The 18,512-nt window shown below is 36.0% G+C and overlaps 1 protein-coding gene and 1 non-coding gene across 8 annotated transcripts in view; both read right to left on the reverse strand.

Moving 5' to 3' along the window:
- The window catches only part of ERC1 (ELKS/RAB6-interacting/CAST family member 1), a 485,892-nt gene that overhangs the window by 158,134 nt on the left and 309,246 nt on the right, over positions 1-18,512 (reverse strand). The gene's annotated exons all lie outside the window — the stretch shown is intronic.
- Positions 12,814-12,954, reverse strand: LOC120234504. Its single transcript, XR_005529112.1, has one exon. It is a non-coding gene; the product is annotated as a small nucleolar RNA SNORA12 (small nucleolar RNA).

The raw sequence follows: 18,512 nt of genomic DNA on the forward strand, positions 1-18,512 counted from the left end.
TTCTCCATTGTTAACAGAGCCAGCATTACCTTCCTAAAATATGGATGGGATCATGTCACTTTCCTGCTCCCTAAGTCTACAGAATAAAATTTTTAGTTCATGGTATAGTACTCAAGGCCTTTCCAGCTGTATCCTTCAGAACTCATCTTGAATATTATTTGCTCCACCTTGAATATATCTTAATATTTCACACCCTGTGATCTTTCATCTTCTATTTTCTCTAGTAAGAATATAGGACCTCCAAATGCTTTCTTCTCTTAGTTCTCCTTAAGAAATAACAAAAGGGTCTATGAAGCCTACCTTAATTCCAGGTAGACTTGGGGGCCTCCCACTCTTCAAGCTTCCCCCTGTTCATATCTCCATTATATCTATCATCACAATATATTATGATTTCCTCTTTTCCATGGCTTTCATCTATGAATTCTCCCAAAAGACAAGTAACTGGCAAACTGTTCAACATTCTGTGAAATATAAGAAGTTCTTATAAACATTTTTCTAAAGTTCAAAGTTTGGAATATCTATTCTGTGATTCAGAAAGAAATATGTCAATAGAAATACCTACAGTATGCCAAGCTAATCTCAAAGCCTCAAATTCCTAGCCTATTAAAAAAAAATATATAAACCCTATCACATGCTTACAACATAGATGAATCTTGAGGACATAATGCTAAGAAATATAAACCAGTCGCAAAAAGACAATACTGTATGACTCTACTTACAGTAGTCAAAATCATAGAAACAGAAAGTGGAATGGTAGTTACCAGAGGCAGAGAGGAAGGGGAAAAGAAGTGCTTAATGCAAAATAAAAACACATCTGGAGATCAGTTTTACAGCAGTGTAAATACACATAACACTAGGGAACTGTACATTTAAAAATCAATGAAATGGTGAATTTTATATTATGTGTTTTTTATCTCAATAAAAATCTCTTGAATTAAAAAGACAACTGAAACATGCCTGATGGCTCAGTTGGTTAATTATCTGACTCCTGATTTTGCCTTAGGTCATGGGATTGAGCCCCATGCTAAGCACAGAGCTGGCTCAAGATTCTCTCTCCCCCTCTCTTTCTGCCCTTTCCCCACTTGTGCATACTCCCCCTCTTTCACTCCCACACTCTCTCAAAATAAATGAATAAACTTTATTAAAAAGACAACTGCAAGCCAAAAAAAATACATATAATGTCTATGAAAGTCTGCTTTAGAGCAACTCCTGATACATAGTAGACGCTCAACAGTTTTAAGAACTGAATATGTTAAATAACTAAATTTCTCTGGCAGATAATGTATATTTCTGGGAGACAGTTTATGATTCTGTGAATCTTCATCCAATCTACAAATTCTGTCACATATTTAATATAGTATAGAATGAACAGAATTTCAAGGGAAAATTATCTAGCTTATTGATACATTACATATTTAGTTTATAGATACATTAGTATCTAATGTTTTAAACCAATATGTATTTGTTCCTCTGGAAGAACAGTAAAGACAGATGTAGAATAAACTGTCAACACATCACTTAGAGTTAAAATAACAGGAAATAGAAAACACCATATCCTTAACACAAAGACGCCAAAAAAATAATTCATGGCATATCATTCAAAGAAATATTGTTATCATTGAAACTAATGATATAACATTAGTTGATTTTAAAAGGTTTTTTTTTAAAGACTGAATTTTTTAAAGTAATCTCTGCACTCAACACAGGGCTCAAACTTACAACCCCCCAAGATCTAGAGTCATCAGCTCCACCAACTGAGCTAGCCAGGCATCCCTGAAAGATTTTCATGTTGATTGCTAAATTGGAAAATTCTTTTCCTGAAGACACAGAATGAAGTCAGACCAGTTATATAACAAATAATTAGCTCTAAGTAGGATTATAAGTGATTTTCATTTCCTCTTAAAGCATTTATCTTGGACTTTAAATATATCAGCACTCTTTTATAAAGAGAAAAAATTAACAGCATTATACTCATCATGCTGTACATTACATTCTATCTCCAGTACTTATTAATATTATAACTATAAGTTTGTATGTTTTGAATATCTTATTCCAACCCAATTTCCCCATTCCTCACCTTTGGCAACCACATATTTTCTCTCTTTTCTATGAGTTTGGTTTTTGTAGATTCTACATATAAGTGAGATCATAGAGTATTTGTGTCTCTCTGACTTAGCATGATGCCCTCAGGGTCCATTTATGCTGTTTCACATGGCAGAATTTTTTTTTTTTTTATCGCTGAATAATATTCAATTGTATTTTTATCTACCACATTTTCTTCATTTACTCATCTGTTGATGAGTATTTGGTTGTTTCCATGTCCTAGCTATTGTAAATAATGCTACAATGAACATGACGGTACAGATATCTTTTAGAGAGAGTGATTTTGGGTTTTTTTGATATATATCCAGATATCAAGTTGCTAGATCAAATGGTAGGCTCTATTTTTAAGCTTTTGAAGAACTCCATCCTATTTTTCATAGTGGCTGCACCAATTTACATTCCTACCAACAGTGCACAAGACTTTCCTTTTCTTCACATCCTCCCCAACACTTTCTATTTCTTGTCCTTTTGATGGAAGCCATTCTAACAGGCTTGAGGTGATATCTTCTTGTGGTCTTGATGTGCATTTGTCTGATGATTAGTGATATTGACCATCTTTTCATGTATGTGTTGGCCATTTGAATATCTTCTTTGGAACAAGTTTATTCAGGTCCCGTGCCTATTTTTAATTGGATTAGATAGGGGTTCCTCCCCTCATTTTGTTTTGTTTTTGTTTTTTTTTTGCAATTGAAGTGTATGAGTACTTTACATATTTTGCAAATTAATCCCTTATCAGATATATGATTTGCAAATATTTTCTCCCATTTCATGGGTTGCTCTTCATTTTATTGGTGGTTTCCTCTGTTCTATAGGTTTTAACCCAATGTAGTCTTACTTACTGAGTTTTGCTTTTGTTTCCCTTGCTTTTGGTATCAAATACAAAAAAATCATTATTAAGACCCATGTCAATGCATTTATCCCTATGTTTTCTTCTAGGAGTTTTATGGTTTCAGGTCTCATGTTTAAGTCTTTAATCTATTTTGAGTGGATTTTTATGTACAGTATGATAGTGGTTCAGTTTTCCTGATACCATTAATTAAGAGACTGTGCTTTCCTCAGTGAATATTCTGGGCTCTTTTGTCATAAACTAATTGACTATATATGTGTAGGCTTATACATGGCTCTCAATTCTATGCCAATATTTTTGTACACCTACATTATAATGTTTTGATTACTATAGCTTTGTATATATTGAAATCAGGGAGTGTGAGACTTCCTATCAGCTTTGTATATCATTTGAAATAAGGGAGTGTGAGACTTCCAGCTTTGTTCATTCTCACGATTGCTTTGGCTATTCACAGTCTTTTGTGGTTCCATACAAATTTTAGTGTTATTTTTTCTACTTCTATAAAAAATGCCATTGGAATACTGGTGGGGATTACACTGCATGTATAGATGGCTTTGGCCAGAATGGACATTTAACAATAGTAATTCTTCCAACCCATGAACACAGGATATCTTTTCATTTATTTGTGTCTTCAATTTCTTCCACCAATGTCTGGTAGTCTCTACACTGCAGAGATCTTTCACTTCCTTGGTTGAATTGATTCTTAACTATTTTATTGTTTTGATGCTATTGTAAATGGGACTGTTTGATTTCTCTTTCAGATAATTCACTGTCAGTGACAGAAATAGAACTAGTTTTTATATGTTGATTTTGTATCCTGTACCTTACTGAATTCGTTGATTATATCTAACTGCTTTTTGGTGGTATTTTTAGGATTTCCTACATATAAAAGTATCTTACCTACAAATAAAGACAATTTTACTTCATTCTTCCCAATTCTGATGACTTTAATTTCTACTCCTTGTCTAATTGTTTGGGTTAGAACTTCCAGTTCTATTGCATAGGAAGAAGATTTCTTTAAGTTGATTTTGTTTGGTGACTTACAAGCTTCATGAACTTGCATATTTAAATCTCTCCTCATATTTCAGGAGTTCTGTTTTTATTTCATTAAATAAGCTTTCTGTCCCCTTCTCATTCTCTTCTCTTTATGGAACTACAATAATTCATAAATTGGTCCTTTCGATGGTATCATATAGAACATGTACACTTTCTTCATTCTTTTTTCCTGTGTTCTCCTCTGACTGGATAATTTCAAAGCTCCTGTCTTCATTTTCACTGATTACTTCTTCTGCTTGATCAAGTCTGCCACTGATGCATTTTTCAATTCATTCACTAAATTCTTCAGCATCAAAGTTTCTGGTTGGTTCCATTTCTTCTATCTCATTGTTAAACTTTTTGTTTTGTTTGTGCATTGTTTTCATGACTTTGTTGAACTGTCTTTCTGTGTTTTCTTGAAAATTTCTTCTAGTTCACTGAATTTCCTTCTAACAGTTATTCTGAACTCTTTATAGCATAAGTTGTAAACCTCCATGTTTTTGGGTTTGATAACTGAATGATTATCATGATCCAATGGTGGTGTCATGGTTACTTGGTTGTTGATGTTCCTATGAATTTTATGTTGTCTTCACATTTGAAGTAGGAGTCACATCCCTCACCAATATGTACAAATTCATATTTTGTTTGTTCCAACAGAGTACTGAATTCTCTGTGCATCTAGACTTCCACAAAGACTTTCTTATCTATTGGTGACTAAGTTTGTGTTCTCCAAGGGCTCCCAGACCTCTGTTAAGAGGTACAAACTGATTCATGGATCACGTCAGGGTCCACAGACAGGAACAAGGTCTGTCTACCTATTACATGATACATGGGTGGGCAAGATTCTTTCCAGGGCTCTTGGCGTACAGTAGGAAATTCCATAGCTCCCACAAAGGCACTTTTGTTTGTGTATGGATGCTAAGTGTTTATTGTTGGGGGTGTGTGGGAAGGACTAAAATGAGAAACATCTTACACAGCCACAAAGCTGATATTACTTCTCTGTCTTTCCACTCTGCCCCCCCACCCAACCTCAAGAGCTAAAAAAAAAATAAATAAATTGTAGAGAGGTATCAGATACTGTATCCTGTGGTATAAATATAGTTTCTGATATTTTTATTTGCATGACATTTGTTTTGTTTTTCAATGAACTTGAATGCCTTAGACTGCCCCACTTCAATTATTACATTATGTCTCATTTCAGTAATTTATATGATCTGTTTGGTCCTTGAATACATATGAATTTGCTTCTATAGGCTTACAAGATTGAAAAACTGGAAGAAACAGCCAAGGCAGAATCTTCTTACTTATGTGGACTTAGCAGTGTACTCCTTACATTCACAAAGCTTCTTAAAAATTCAGATTCAGGGGTGCCTGGGTGGCTCAGTCACTTAAGCATCTGACTTCAGCTCAGGTCACGATTTTACAATTTGTGGGTTTGATACTCTGGTTTCTCTTCAGATCATATAAATCTTTTGCCTTTCACAATTTGTGGGTTTGAGCCCCACGTCAGGCTCTGTGCTGACAGCTCAGAACCTGAAGCCTGCTTCAGATTCTGTCTCTCCCTCTTTCTCTTCCCCTCCCCCGACTCATGCTCTGTTTCTCTCTCTCAAAAATAAATAAATGTTAAAAAAAAAAACCTAAAAAAAATCTCAATAAAAAATTTAAATTCAAAAACATGACAACTTGGTGGGAAAAGACTAGTTCCAGTACAGCATACCACTAAGCACATAAGTCCTTCTGGTTTCACCCACCCTGGATATGCCAAATAAATGTCTGAGAATTTGAGTATAAACTAGAAATCTTGGAAGCAGGGGTCACACTGTGGCCAGAGCAGAAATCTGAGCCACCCAGGCCACAGCACCACAGGAAAATAAAGAGTATCCCTAGAACTAAGCAGGATCAATTATTCAGACCAAAACCAAATGAGCCATTCTCGATTCCTTTGTTTCCTTAATCCCCAATATTCAATCTATGAGAATGCCAGAGTCTCAACCTAGAAAATATATTCTAGATCTTTAAGCTTTAAAAACATAAAATGGACCATGCCAAGCCCCATTTAAAGTACTTTAATGGCTTCCCACTCCATTTAGAACAAAATTCAAACTCCTTTAAAGCTTTAAACGACCTGGGTCTTTCCAACCTCTTTGGATACAGTTCCTATGTACTATTTCCTCTTTGGGCACATTTCTTTTATTATACTCAATGGTCTTTTTTCTATTTTTCAAATAGTCTAAGCTTAAATCTGCCTCACAGATTTTTGTATTTGCACCATCTTCTACTGGAAATAGAGTATCTTACCCCAGATATTCTACGTAGTTAATTTCTTTTCAATATTAAGGAGATAAAATTTAAGAAAGACCTAAAGAGGGTTCAAGAGTCACAAATCAATCAATTTGACACATCACATTAATAAAAGAAAGGATAAGAACCATATAATCATTTCAATAGATTTAAAGAAAGCATCTGACAAAGTATAACATCCATTCATGATAAAAAAAAAAAACTCTCAAAGTAGGTTTATAAAGAACATACCTCAACATAATAGAGGCCATACGTGAAAAACCCGTAACTAATATCATTGTCAATGGGGAAAAACTGAGAGCTTTTCCTCTATGATCAGGAACAAGACAGAGATGTCCACTCTCACCACTTTTATTCAACACAGTACTGGAAGTCCTAGCCACAGCAATCAAAAACAAAAAGAAAAGGCATCTAAGATAGCAAGTAAGAAGTAAAACTTTGACTATTTACAGATGACATGATCCTGTATATAGTAAACCTGGAAGAAGCCACCAAAAACCTGCTAGAACTGATAAACAAATTCAGTAAAGTTGTAGGATACAAAATCAATGTACAGAAATCTACTGCATTTCTGTACACCAACAATGATATTCCATGCTCATGGACTGGAAAAACAAATATTGTTAAAATGTCTATACTACCCAAAGCAATCTACACATTTGATACAATCTCTATCAAAACACCAAGAGAAGGGGGCGCCTGGGTGGCTTAGTCGGTTAAGCGTCCGACTTTCACTCAGGTCATGATCTCGCGGTTCAGTGGGTTCGAGCCCCGCGTCGGGCTCTGTGCTGACTGCCAGCTCAGAGCCTGGAGCATGTTTCAGTCTGTGACTCCCTCTCTCTCTGACCCTCCCCTGCTCACGCTGTCTCTCTCTCTCTCTCTCTCCTAGAAATAAATAAAAATATTTAAAAAAAAAAACACCAAGAGTATTTTTCACAGAGCTAGAACAAATAATCCTAAAATTTGTATGGAACCACAAAAGACTGTGAATAGTCAAAGCAACCTTGAAAAAGAACTACAAAAGTGGAGGCATCACAAATAGAATTCAAGCTATACTACAAAGCTGTAGTAGTCAAAACAGTATTGCACAGGAACAAAAACAGATACATAGATCAATGGAACAAAAGAGAAAATCGAGACATAAACAATTATATGGTCAATTTACCTTTGACAAGGCAGGAAAGAATATGTAATGGGAAAGAAAGTCTCTACAACAGTGCTGGGAAAACTGGACAGCCATAGGCAAAAGAATGAAACTGGACCACTTTCTTACAGCATACACAAAAACAATTTCAAAATGGATTAAAGACCTCAAGGTGAGAAAAGAAGCCATAATAATCCCAGAAGAGAAACTGGCAGTAACTTCTTTGACATTGGCCATAGCAACTTCTTTCTAGATATGTCTCCTGAAGCAAGAGAAACAAAATAAAAAAATAAACTATTGGGACTATATCAAAATAAAAAGCTTCTGCACAGCGAAGGAAACAATCAACAAAACTAAAAGGCAAACTACAACATCAGAGAATGTATTTGCAAATGACATATCTAATAAAGGGTTAGTATACAAAATATATGAAGAACTTCTAAAACTCAACATGCAAAAAAATGAATAATCTAATTAAAAATGGGCAGAAGAACCGAATAGACCTTTTTCCAAAGAAGACATACAGAGTGCCAACAGATACATGAAAAGATTCTCAATAACTCTCTCTTTTCATCAAGGAAATGTAAATCGAAACTACAGTGAGAAATCACCTCACATGTCTTAGAATGGCTAAAGTCAACAACGCAAGAAACAACAGATGTTGATGAGAATGTGTAGCAAATGGAATCCTCTTACACGTTTGGTGGGAACGCAATCTGGTGCAGCCACTGGGGAAAACATTATGCAGGTTCCTCAAAAAGTTAAAAATAGAACCACAATCCAGCAATGGAACTACTAGGTATTTACCAAAAGAATAAAAAAACATGAATTCAAAGGGATGCATGCACCCTGAAGATTACAGCAGCCTTATCTGAAATGGCAAAATTCATTTACAAGAACATGGATGGATCTAAGGGGTATAATGCTAAGTAAAATCAGTCAGAGAAAGACAAATACCATATGATTTCACTCATATGTAGAATTTAAGAAATGAAACAAATTAGTAAAGGGGAAAAAAGAGAGGGAGATAAACCAAGAGACTCTTAACTATGGAGAACAAACTGATGGTTACCAGAGGAGAGAAGGGTGGAGAGATGGGTTAAATAGGTGATGGGGGATTAAGGAGGACACCTGCTGTGATGAGCACTGGGTGATGAATCACTATACTGTACACCTGAAACTAATATTACACTGTATGTTTACTAACTGGAATTCAAATTAAATTTTTTTTAAAAAATGACATAAAAGCTTTCCTTGACCTTCTCATCCGAAATTTTTCCCAGTACACTATCAAATTGCTCTAGTAGTCTATCTTTATGGAAGAACTCTTATAGTTTCTCCCTGTTACTTAACTATTGTCTAAAACTATTTACTTATTTTATTTCCATTCTCCCCACTAAAATGTAAACTCCATAAAGGCAGGATCCTTGTGTGTGTTAATCATTTGTATATTGCCTGATATTAGAACAGTTATTAGCACATAAATTTATTCACCATTTAGTAAGTGGTGAATGAATCAACGGATGTTAAATAACTGCATCATTTGTCAACAGTGATATGAACTTTCCAAATATCCCTTTAGGCTTGGTGAGTGAAAGCCTTTTCTTGTCCAATGGAGACCTCATGGAAATGATACTAAAGAAATAGAAACGGTAATAGCTTTTCTGTTAGGGGTTTCTTTTGTATTTGTATTTCTTTAGTATTAATATCACACGGGGGAGTTTAACACATTTCTGGAAGAAATAACAAGGAAGCAAGCAGGCTGACAGAGGAACAAAATGGAGGGAACTACAGTCCAGGATTCGGGAGGTAGAGGACTAATGTTGAGATGCGAGCAGATCTTCCCCTGCAAAACTCCAAGAAATTCAGGATTCAAAATCCACATATGTGAGGGATAGAAATGAGAAGCCAAAAATAAGGGATTCCATTCAAAGTCTATCAACTGAAGAGCTGTAATGCTGCTCTTCACTTTCCTATCCACTTTTTTGGACAAGCAGCTTGTTATTTTCCCCAACGATGACAAGCAGGCCAAGAAATCTGAAGAGATCTTCTCTACGATACTAAATAAACTAGTTGGGAAGATACAAGCTGCATATGGGTTGGTGGCCTTCAGTAAATTTTTCATTCTTGGATTTGGGGATAGCCTCCAACTTAACAGCTGGATCCATGCCCATCCATCCTAAATAGATCTCTGCCAGTTGATAAGTTCTGCTTAAATATATGGAACTACCTGTCAGCTAAATCATTCAGAGGAGAAACCTAGCAGAGAAATAAACCTACAAACACCAACAAAGGAACCTCAATTCATCCACCGACCACAATCAACTCAGTTCTTAAATATAAATGACAAGGATCATCAGATACATGTGATAAACCTCTAAAATGGGAGAGAAATTTTTAAAACTTAATAATTGAAGTAGGAGGAAAAACAATCCAGGAAGCAAAACAGTTTTTAAAAAGATCTAATTCCTTTTCTCAGAAAAATTCAAAAAGAAATTAAGCTATAAAACAAGATTTCAGAGGCCGTAAAAAAGAATATTCAGATTAGAAGAAAGTATCTCATTACCAAAATAAAAAAATTCAAAAGGAGTGAAGATAAAGTCAAGAAAATAAAACCAGAACTGAAGGAAGAAGAAAACAGAGAGTTAAAAATGTAAGAGTAATGGAGGATTAATCTCATGAGATCCCAACTCCAACTACTCGAGGGATTAAATGGTAAGAATAGTGAAAATAAAGGAAAAGAAGTGGACAAAGAACTAATACTAGAACTTTTCCAAGCTTAAACAGAGGGGGAAAAACAGACATGGATACGCTCCAAAACCCAAGAATCTTCAAAGAAAGACTTCTCGTCAAGATGTTTTAGTAAATTCATGCTTTCAGGTAGAAAATATATAGCAGTGACACAGATAAAATAGAGAGCACTCTAAAAAGCTATAGCTGAGATCAAATATAATTTAAACATACGTGTGGGTCAGAAATGGATCAGAAGTATAAACTGATATGCAGGGGCTGGATACACAGCCTGTCGGGAATCTGGATCAGCAAGTAGACTGGGGTGGTTAGAATTTGGGTCCCATAGGATGATGGGTCTAAAAGCAGTTTATGGAAGAAGTTTATTTAAGTTTAAGTTCATTACTTAAAGCTAGAAGCCAAACTTCCCCATCCCTCACCCTTTCCAATAATTAACTGCTCTCTAGGATTAGGGCATGGAGAATCAAGAAGACAGACTCAAGATCAGAAACAGAACCAAGGCATTTACTGGCTCTGTGACTTGATCTTTGTAAAAGCTTCAATATCATGCTGGGTCAGGAACCACCATTATACTGAAAATATTCATGGTACCACTGCTTTTAAGTGCCCTTAACTAAATAATCTATGTCTCTATCAACACTACAGGAATTATTAGACAGGTAAGTGCTAGATAAATAAGTGATATAGTCATATAAAATGGAATTATAAAGTAAATACTGTGTCTGGATTCTTTCATTTTACATTTTTATTTAACTTGTTCCACATAGTTAATAGTTATTCCAGTTTCATGCTATTTTATTACATTATATGACAATGTAATACAAAAACAGGTAAAATCAATATATGTTTTCAGAAGTCAGCATGCTGGTTACTGAGGGGATATGTTACTGATTGGAGGAGAACACAGAGACGGCTTCTGAAGTACTGGTAATACTGTATTCCTTCAACTGGGACAAATTTATGTAAGTTTTCAACTTGTGAAAATGTAGTGAATTGAGCAAAATATATTCTGTAAGTATAATATACTTCAATAAAGAATTTAACAAATAAGTTACTGAAATTAAAAACAAAATCTAAATAAGTGTAAGACTTACCACTGAACATAGTTGAAGGATAAATGAATTGGAAGATAGTATTAGGAATTCACTCAGAACACAGAAAGGAGACATAAAGGAGATAAACACAGGAAGAGAAATTAAGGGACATGAAGAAAGATTGAGAGACTCTAATATAAGTCTACCAGGAGTTACAGAAGAAAAGAACTCAAGAGAGACTGGGGGAACAATACCTGAACAAGTAACTGTTGCTACTTTCCCCAAAGAGAAAACAAAAATGAGTTTTCAATTTTACAATTTTATTTTTTTAAACCCAACACATTTTTAATTAATTATTTTTCTATTTTTAGATTTTTTTAGAATTTAAATCTCGAGAGAGAGAGAGAGTACGCATAAACAGGGGAGAGAGGTGAGGGGCGAAGAGAATCTTAAGCAGGCACCACATTCAGTGCAGAGCCCGACATGGGCTCCATCCTGTGACCCTGGAATCATACCTTTGCCAAAACCAAGAGTCAGACACTCAAGTGACTGAGCCACCCGGGCACCACAAGTTTTCAACTTGAAAGCACTGCTGTAAGTTTCATATAATGAATAAATATAAAAGTTCTACTGTCAAAATTTAGGAGCTGAAAGCTAGATGGCTAAAGTCTTCGAGAGAAGAGTAGATGTACTGTTGAACTTATTTTGCATAGTAGCTCATTAGAGAACCTAGGAACGTTGACAGAACATAAATTAGAGTTTTAAGTGCATAATTCAAAGTCACACAGGCAACAAATAGCAGCACTAAAACAATTATTATGCTAGTGTAAACACTGTGAGAGTGGGAGAAGGCAGGCAGCAGTTTGAGCTAAATCTTGACCTTTGTAGCAAGGAGTAAGAAAAAATGGCACCAAATGGTAGAGTGATGAAGAGACTTCAAAATGAAAACATAATGCACTCCAGGAAGTGGGACCAGGAGCAGAAAAAGCAGTACTGTTGCTTTTCCTAAGTCCTTTTGTACTCTTTGATTTTGTACCATGGTCATATACCATGTTAATTATACATCTCACAAAAGAAGATAATAGAAAATGGCAATGGTTTTAAATTTCCTATAAAAAGTGAAGTTGCTGTTCCTAGTTACATTATAGAGAATATTGATTTTCAGCCATAAAACAAAAGATACTACTTAAAAATTTCAGCACTGAGTCCACTACCCCTGGCTCTAGGATGTAAATATCTCCATCTCCCATACATGCACTCCTATGTTTGTAGCAGCATTATTTACAATACCCAAGATATGGAAGAAGCCCAGATGTCCAATGATAGATAAATGGATAAAGAAGATGTAATGCAATGGAGTATTACTCAGCCATAAAAAAGAATGGTGTTGTCATCATTCTTTTATCATCAAAAGAATGTTGTTGCCATTTGCAACAACATGGACAGAGCTAGAGAGTACAATGCTAAGTGAAACAAGTCAGAGAAAAGAAAAATACCATATGCTCATATGTGGAATTTAAGAAACAAAACAAATGAGCAAAGGGAAAAAAAGAGAGAGAGACAAACCAAGAAACAGACTATTTTTTTTTTTTTTTTCCATATGTGGGAGCCAATCCCTGGTGCAGGAAAGGCTAGAGAGAAATCTCTCTGTCATCAAGTCCTTGCCAGCTCCTATATAATATATGTGGCAGAGTCAGGCCCATTTGAAAATTTAACAAATGTGAGAAACAGACTCTTTAAACTATAGAGAACAAACAGATGGCTACCAGAGGGGAGGTGGGCCAGGGGAGGGGTGAAATAGGTGATGGGGATTAAGGAGTTATATGAGTGCCAGATGATTAAAACTTAAAAAAAGGATATATAGAACAAAACTATAGTCTACGCAAAATTTCTGTAATTTGTATCTGCTAGAATCTTACTACTGAACACTGACTACTGAATTTAAACGTAAGAGATACTGAGGCAAAAAAGACAAGAATTAGGACTTCAGGGTTACAGGAGACTGAAAAAGATGTCAGATATGGTTTTCCAGAAATGGGTGATACCCCTATTGAGTCTTAATGGAAAACGAAGGTTAGCTAGGCCAAACAAAGAAGGGCACATTACACATTTAGAAAAGGAGAGCAGCATACATAAAGACATAGGGAAAAGAGTGCTTTTCTTTTCACTCTGAGAGAGAAAGTGTGTGTGTGTGTGTGTGTGTGTGTGTGTGTGTGTGTGTGTGGAAGGGAGAGGGGCAGAAGGTGAGAGAGTGAATCTTCTCTCAGCAAGGAGCTCGATCCACAGCCTTGGGATCATAACCTGAGCTGAAATCTAGAGACTGACGCTCAACTGACTGAGCCACCAGAGTGTCCCAGGAAATGAGAGCTTAATATACTTAAGAAGATCAATATCCACTAGAACTTTTACATAATAATAGAAATGTTCTTTATCTGTGCTGTCTAATACAGGAGTTGAGGAAGATATTTTACAGTTTTATTTAGTTTTAATTAATTTAAATTAAAACAGCCAAGTCTCGGGGTGTCTGGCTAACTCAGCTGGTAGAGCATGCCACTTTTGGTCATGAGTTCAAAGCCCCACATTGGGCACAGAGATTACTTAAAAATAAGTAAATAAGTAAGTAAATAAATAAAATGTGAGGATATTAAAAAAAATAACAGCCATGTCTAGGAATTGAGAAAATATGGCAATAATAATGTGATGTGAAGAAAGGGCAATGTAAAAGGGCTGCAGAGATGAGCACAATGCAGACACTGAAGAGCCTAGCACATATTACCAAGTAGTTAATTTTTTTTTAAATGTTTATTTATTTTTGAGAGAGAGAGAACATGATCAGGGGAGGCACAGAGAAGGGGAGGGAGGGAGGGGGAGAGAGGGAGAGAGGGAGAGAGGGAGAGAGGGAGAGAGGGAGAGAGGGAGAGAGGGAGAGGGAGAGAGAGAGAGAGAAAGAGAGAGAGAGAGAATCCCAAGCAGGCTCTGTGCTCTCAACCCAGAGCCCAGGATGGGGGCTCTAACCCAGGAACCATGAGATCATAATCTGAGCCGAAGTCGGTTGCTCAACCGACTGAGCCACTCAGGTGCCCCCAAGTAGTTAATTGTTATCTTGAAAGTCAGAATGAGCCCTGCTAAGCCTTTAAGCTGTCAAGAGACAGGATCAGCTTTACATTGAGAGAAGATCACCCAAGCAGCAAGTGGCAGACCAAACTAAATGGGAAAAGAATAAAGATAGATGACTAGAAAATTTACAGAAATAGAGCAGAGAGAAAACAAGAATAAAAGTTTAGGCAAAAGTTTAACTAAGAGAAAGAGGATGGCTTTGAGTGACAGAATATGATTAAGTGTAAATAATGATTAAATGGTGACATAGCTTCATTATTTTAAGATGTGGTTGACAAGAGTACTGATCTCTGGCTTAAGAAATTGAGAGACTAAACATTCATGAGACAGGTTAAATAAATAAATAAACAAACAAAGAAATAAATATCTTCACAAGAAATTGAAAGACTAGGGGCGCCTGGGTGGCTTAGTCGGTTAAGCGTCCGACTTTCGCTTAGGTCATGATCTCGCGGTTCGTGGGTTCGGGCCCTGCGTCGGGCTCTGTACTGACAGCCAGCTCAGAGCCTGGAGCCTGTTTCAGTCTGTGACTCCCTCTCTCTCTGACCCTCCACTGCTCACGCTGTCTCTCTCTCTCTCCTAGAAATAAATAAAATAAAAAACATTAAAAAAAAAAAAAGAAAGACTAAACATTATGAGACAGGCTAAATAAATAAATACCTTCAACTCGGGTTTTATTATTTAAACTCTTCTCCAGTCTCTTTAAAAGAGAAAGCAGAACACTGAGGTCAAAAGTCTTGGGAGCTTTTAGCTTAAATCATCTTTGACTCCTCCTTTTCTTTCAGAGTCCACATATCTGTTTGTCATTAAATCTTCTGTTCATTCTGCCTCCTCAAATTCTCTTTATTGTCTCCCTCTAACACAAATCTAATTCATTATTTCTTCCTTGGATTACTTTAACGTCTCCTTTTTCAGTATCTAAATTATTCACATTTCCCCCACTCCTCAATAAGGTAAGATTCATAAGAATAGCACTGTGTAGTAAAAGAGAACCAAAGTTTTAGCTCTGTTCCTTTCCATTTCTTAGTACAACTGGCAAAATTTTTCTCACTTGATTATACCCTCAGTTTCCTCAATTAGAGGAGTACACTGAAGCCAGCTTTCTCACAGGCTGCTGAGAAGCTTCCATAAATTAACTTAACAAAGTATATATTCAAAAAATGTGAAATAATCTAATACTATCACTGTTGTTGTTGTATTTATTGCATCTTTCTGCATACCAAACAGGATTTCATTCATAAAAGGCTATCACTAAATATTTGGTTTAGGCTGTTATAAAATTATTTTTGAAATATTAGATGTATATCGAGAAATTAACAAAAAATAAAACTTTTTCTAAGATTTAAAAAGAGCTACCTTTTAAATAGACACTTATTATTTTATCAAATGAACTCTTGAGTTCCAAGAATGAAAAAGAACCCTCCCTTCCTCCTTTAGAGCAGAGACTGTGTCTTACAGTTATACTGCCAGGATAGAAAACAGCTCCTAACACTGCTTCAAGGTGTTTATAATTTAATAGAAAAGAAAACATGCACACAGATAATTTCAACTGGTGGTAGAAAACGATAAAACAGTAAGAGAGGTTCAGATCAAACTCAGAAAATGGTGACTACTTCCTGCTGTGGTACCTAAATGAAAGAGAAGAGTGGGTGAAAGGAGAGAGAAAGAAGAAAAAAGGAGGGAGGAGTTAGGGAGGAAGACACAGAATGAAAAGTAAGGTGTGAAGGGCCCTGGAATGGTGAGCACAAGAAAAGGGTCAAATTAAGAACCTTGAATAACATACTAAGGAGCCTAAATTTTATCATGAAAGCAATAAATAGCCTTTAGAAAATTTTAAGGAGAAATAACATGACTACATATGTGTTTTAAAAAGTATTAATTTGGAAGATGAGGCGCCTGGGTGGCTTAGTCGGTTAAGCGTCCAACTTTCGCTTAGGTCATGATCTCGCGATTCGTGGGTTTGAGCCCCGCGTCGGGCTCTGTGCTGACTGCCAGCTCAGAGCCTGGAGCCTGTTTCAGAGTCTGTGACTCCCTCTCTCTCTCTGACCCTCCCCTGCTCACGCTCTCTCTCTCCTAGAAATAAATAAAACATTAAAAAAATTTTTTTAAAAAGTATTAATTTGGAAGAAACAGAACTAGCAAAGGAAAAACTAGTTAGAGGGTCAATTAATTAAGATGGTGTTGTAAAAACAAAAGCAATAAAATATGAGAAAAATTGCTACGGGAGAGAAGCAATATGATGTCGAGATATAATTCAAAGGATCAATAAGACATAGGATTGAAAAAGCTGTGGGGGGACATTAGAAAGTAAGTCCTTAGTACTTATTTACTAGTTTCTGCCTTGAACAACTGAGTGAATGGATACATTTATTACTACTGGACACACTGGAGTAAGAGTGGTTTTTTGTTGTTGCTATTTTGTTTTTTTTAATGTTTACTTTTGAGAGAGCAAGACAGAGCGAGAAAGAGCGAGAGAGAGAGAGAGAGAACAGTAGGAGAGGGGCAGAGAAAGACAGAGACATAGACTGCAAAGCAGACTCCAGGCTCTGAGTTGTCAGCACAGAGCCCAAAGTGGGGTTCGAACTCATGAACTGTGAGATCATGACCTGAGTCAAGGTGTGACGTTTACCCAACTGAGACACCCAACCACCCCTGTTGTTGTTGTTTTATATTAAAGTAATCTCTACACTCAGTGTGGGACTCAAACTCCCAACCTTGATCTCAGGAGTTGCGTGCTCCACGGATCGAGCCAGCCAGGTACCCCAAGAGTATTTTTGTAAAAGAAAATGATGAGCATAATTTTAGCCATATTGAGACTGCTGGCTGTTGATACAAATGTCCAAAGCCTGGAAGAGAGACATGGGCTAGAGGAAACAATGTGTATGTATCTATTGTACTTGGAAGTCATCAGTACATATAGATGGTAGAAGCCTTTAACTAGTTAAAATTACTTGGGGAGAAAATATAAGGGAGGAAGTAGAAGAGAACTAACAATGGACTCATAGGGAGCATGAAGAATTTATTCAGGCTAGATATCATTTAATGCTTTATATTCATGAGAGTAAAAGGCCTCTAAATGCTACTCTAAGTAACTAAAATACTTGTGGTATACATTTATTGTGCTAAAAATAATCTGTAAGAAGTTCACTGTTATAAAGATATGAGAAATGATTAAAGGGATAGGTCCACAAATCATGTAAAAATCATTATTGTTACTTTAATAGAAACATCTCATGGATTCCTCTCCAGAGTAACTGGCCCTTAAAAAAAAACGGGAGGCTATCAATTTGAAGGAATATGGCAACTAGAAGACTTAGGACACAAGATTTAGAACTAAAACCAGGCCATGAAATAATTTTAAATTGGGTTGATTTTCAACATTAGATATAAAAAGAGTACACAAAAATCCAAGAATTTATGGACGGCTATAAATGAGTTAACATGATGGGTGCTGTGCATTTGTTACCAATGGAAAGAATTTAGTTTTAGTAGAATGTAGGTAATCTTACTACATGTCATCCACAGGCTTTTGAAATTAACTTAAAAAAATAGTACAGTAAAAGATTATAGAAAAATTGAGCCTGGAGTAATGTGACTATGCCACATTTTTCATTTTGGAAAAGGACATGTACAAACAGGAAGTTTTACTTTCAGTTGGCAATCCCTAACCTTTTCAAGAGAAATGATTTTAAATGCCTGAAGATATTACCCTATGAATTATTCATTAACAGGAAACAAAACAAATAATACCTAGATTCTTACCCAAAAACATTTGCCCTTATAAGTAGTTCCTATTAAAATGCATCAGAGAATTTTTGCTCTATATCTAAAATCTCACATTTCAAACACGGAGAATTATGGCACCTAGTCTATTCCAAGTTCTTTTTGCATATAATCTTTCTGGCTTTGATACAGAATGATTAAAAAAAAATAGTTTACTGTCAAGTTGGTTTCCATATAACACCCAGTGCTCATCCCAACAAGTGCCCTCCTCCATGCCCATCACCCCCTTCCCCTCTCCTCCACCCTCCTTAGCCCTCAGTTTGTTCTCAGCATTCAAGAGTCTCTCATGATTTGCCTCCTTCCCTCTCCCCCACTATTTTTTGCCTTCTCCTTCCCCATGGTCCTCCATTAAGTTCCTCCTAACCCACCTATATGTGCAAACATATGGTATATGTCTTTC

Source organism: Hyaena hyaena, unplaced genomic scaffold (assembly GCF_003009895.1).
Source record: "Hyaena hyaena isolate Hyena2069 unplaced genomic scaffold, ASM300989v1 scaffold_108, whole genome shotgun sequence".
NCBI lineage: Eukaryota > Metazoa > Chordata > Mammalia > Carnivora > Hyaenidae > Hyaena > Hyaena hyaena.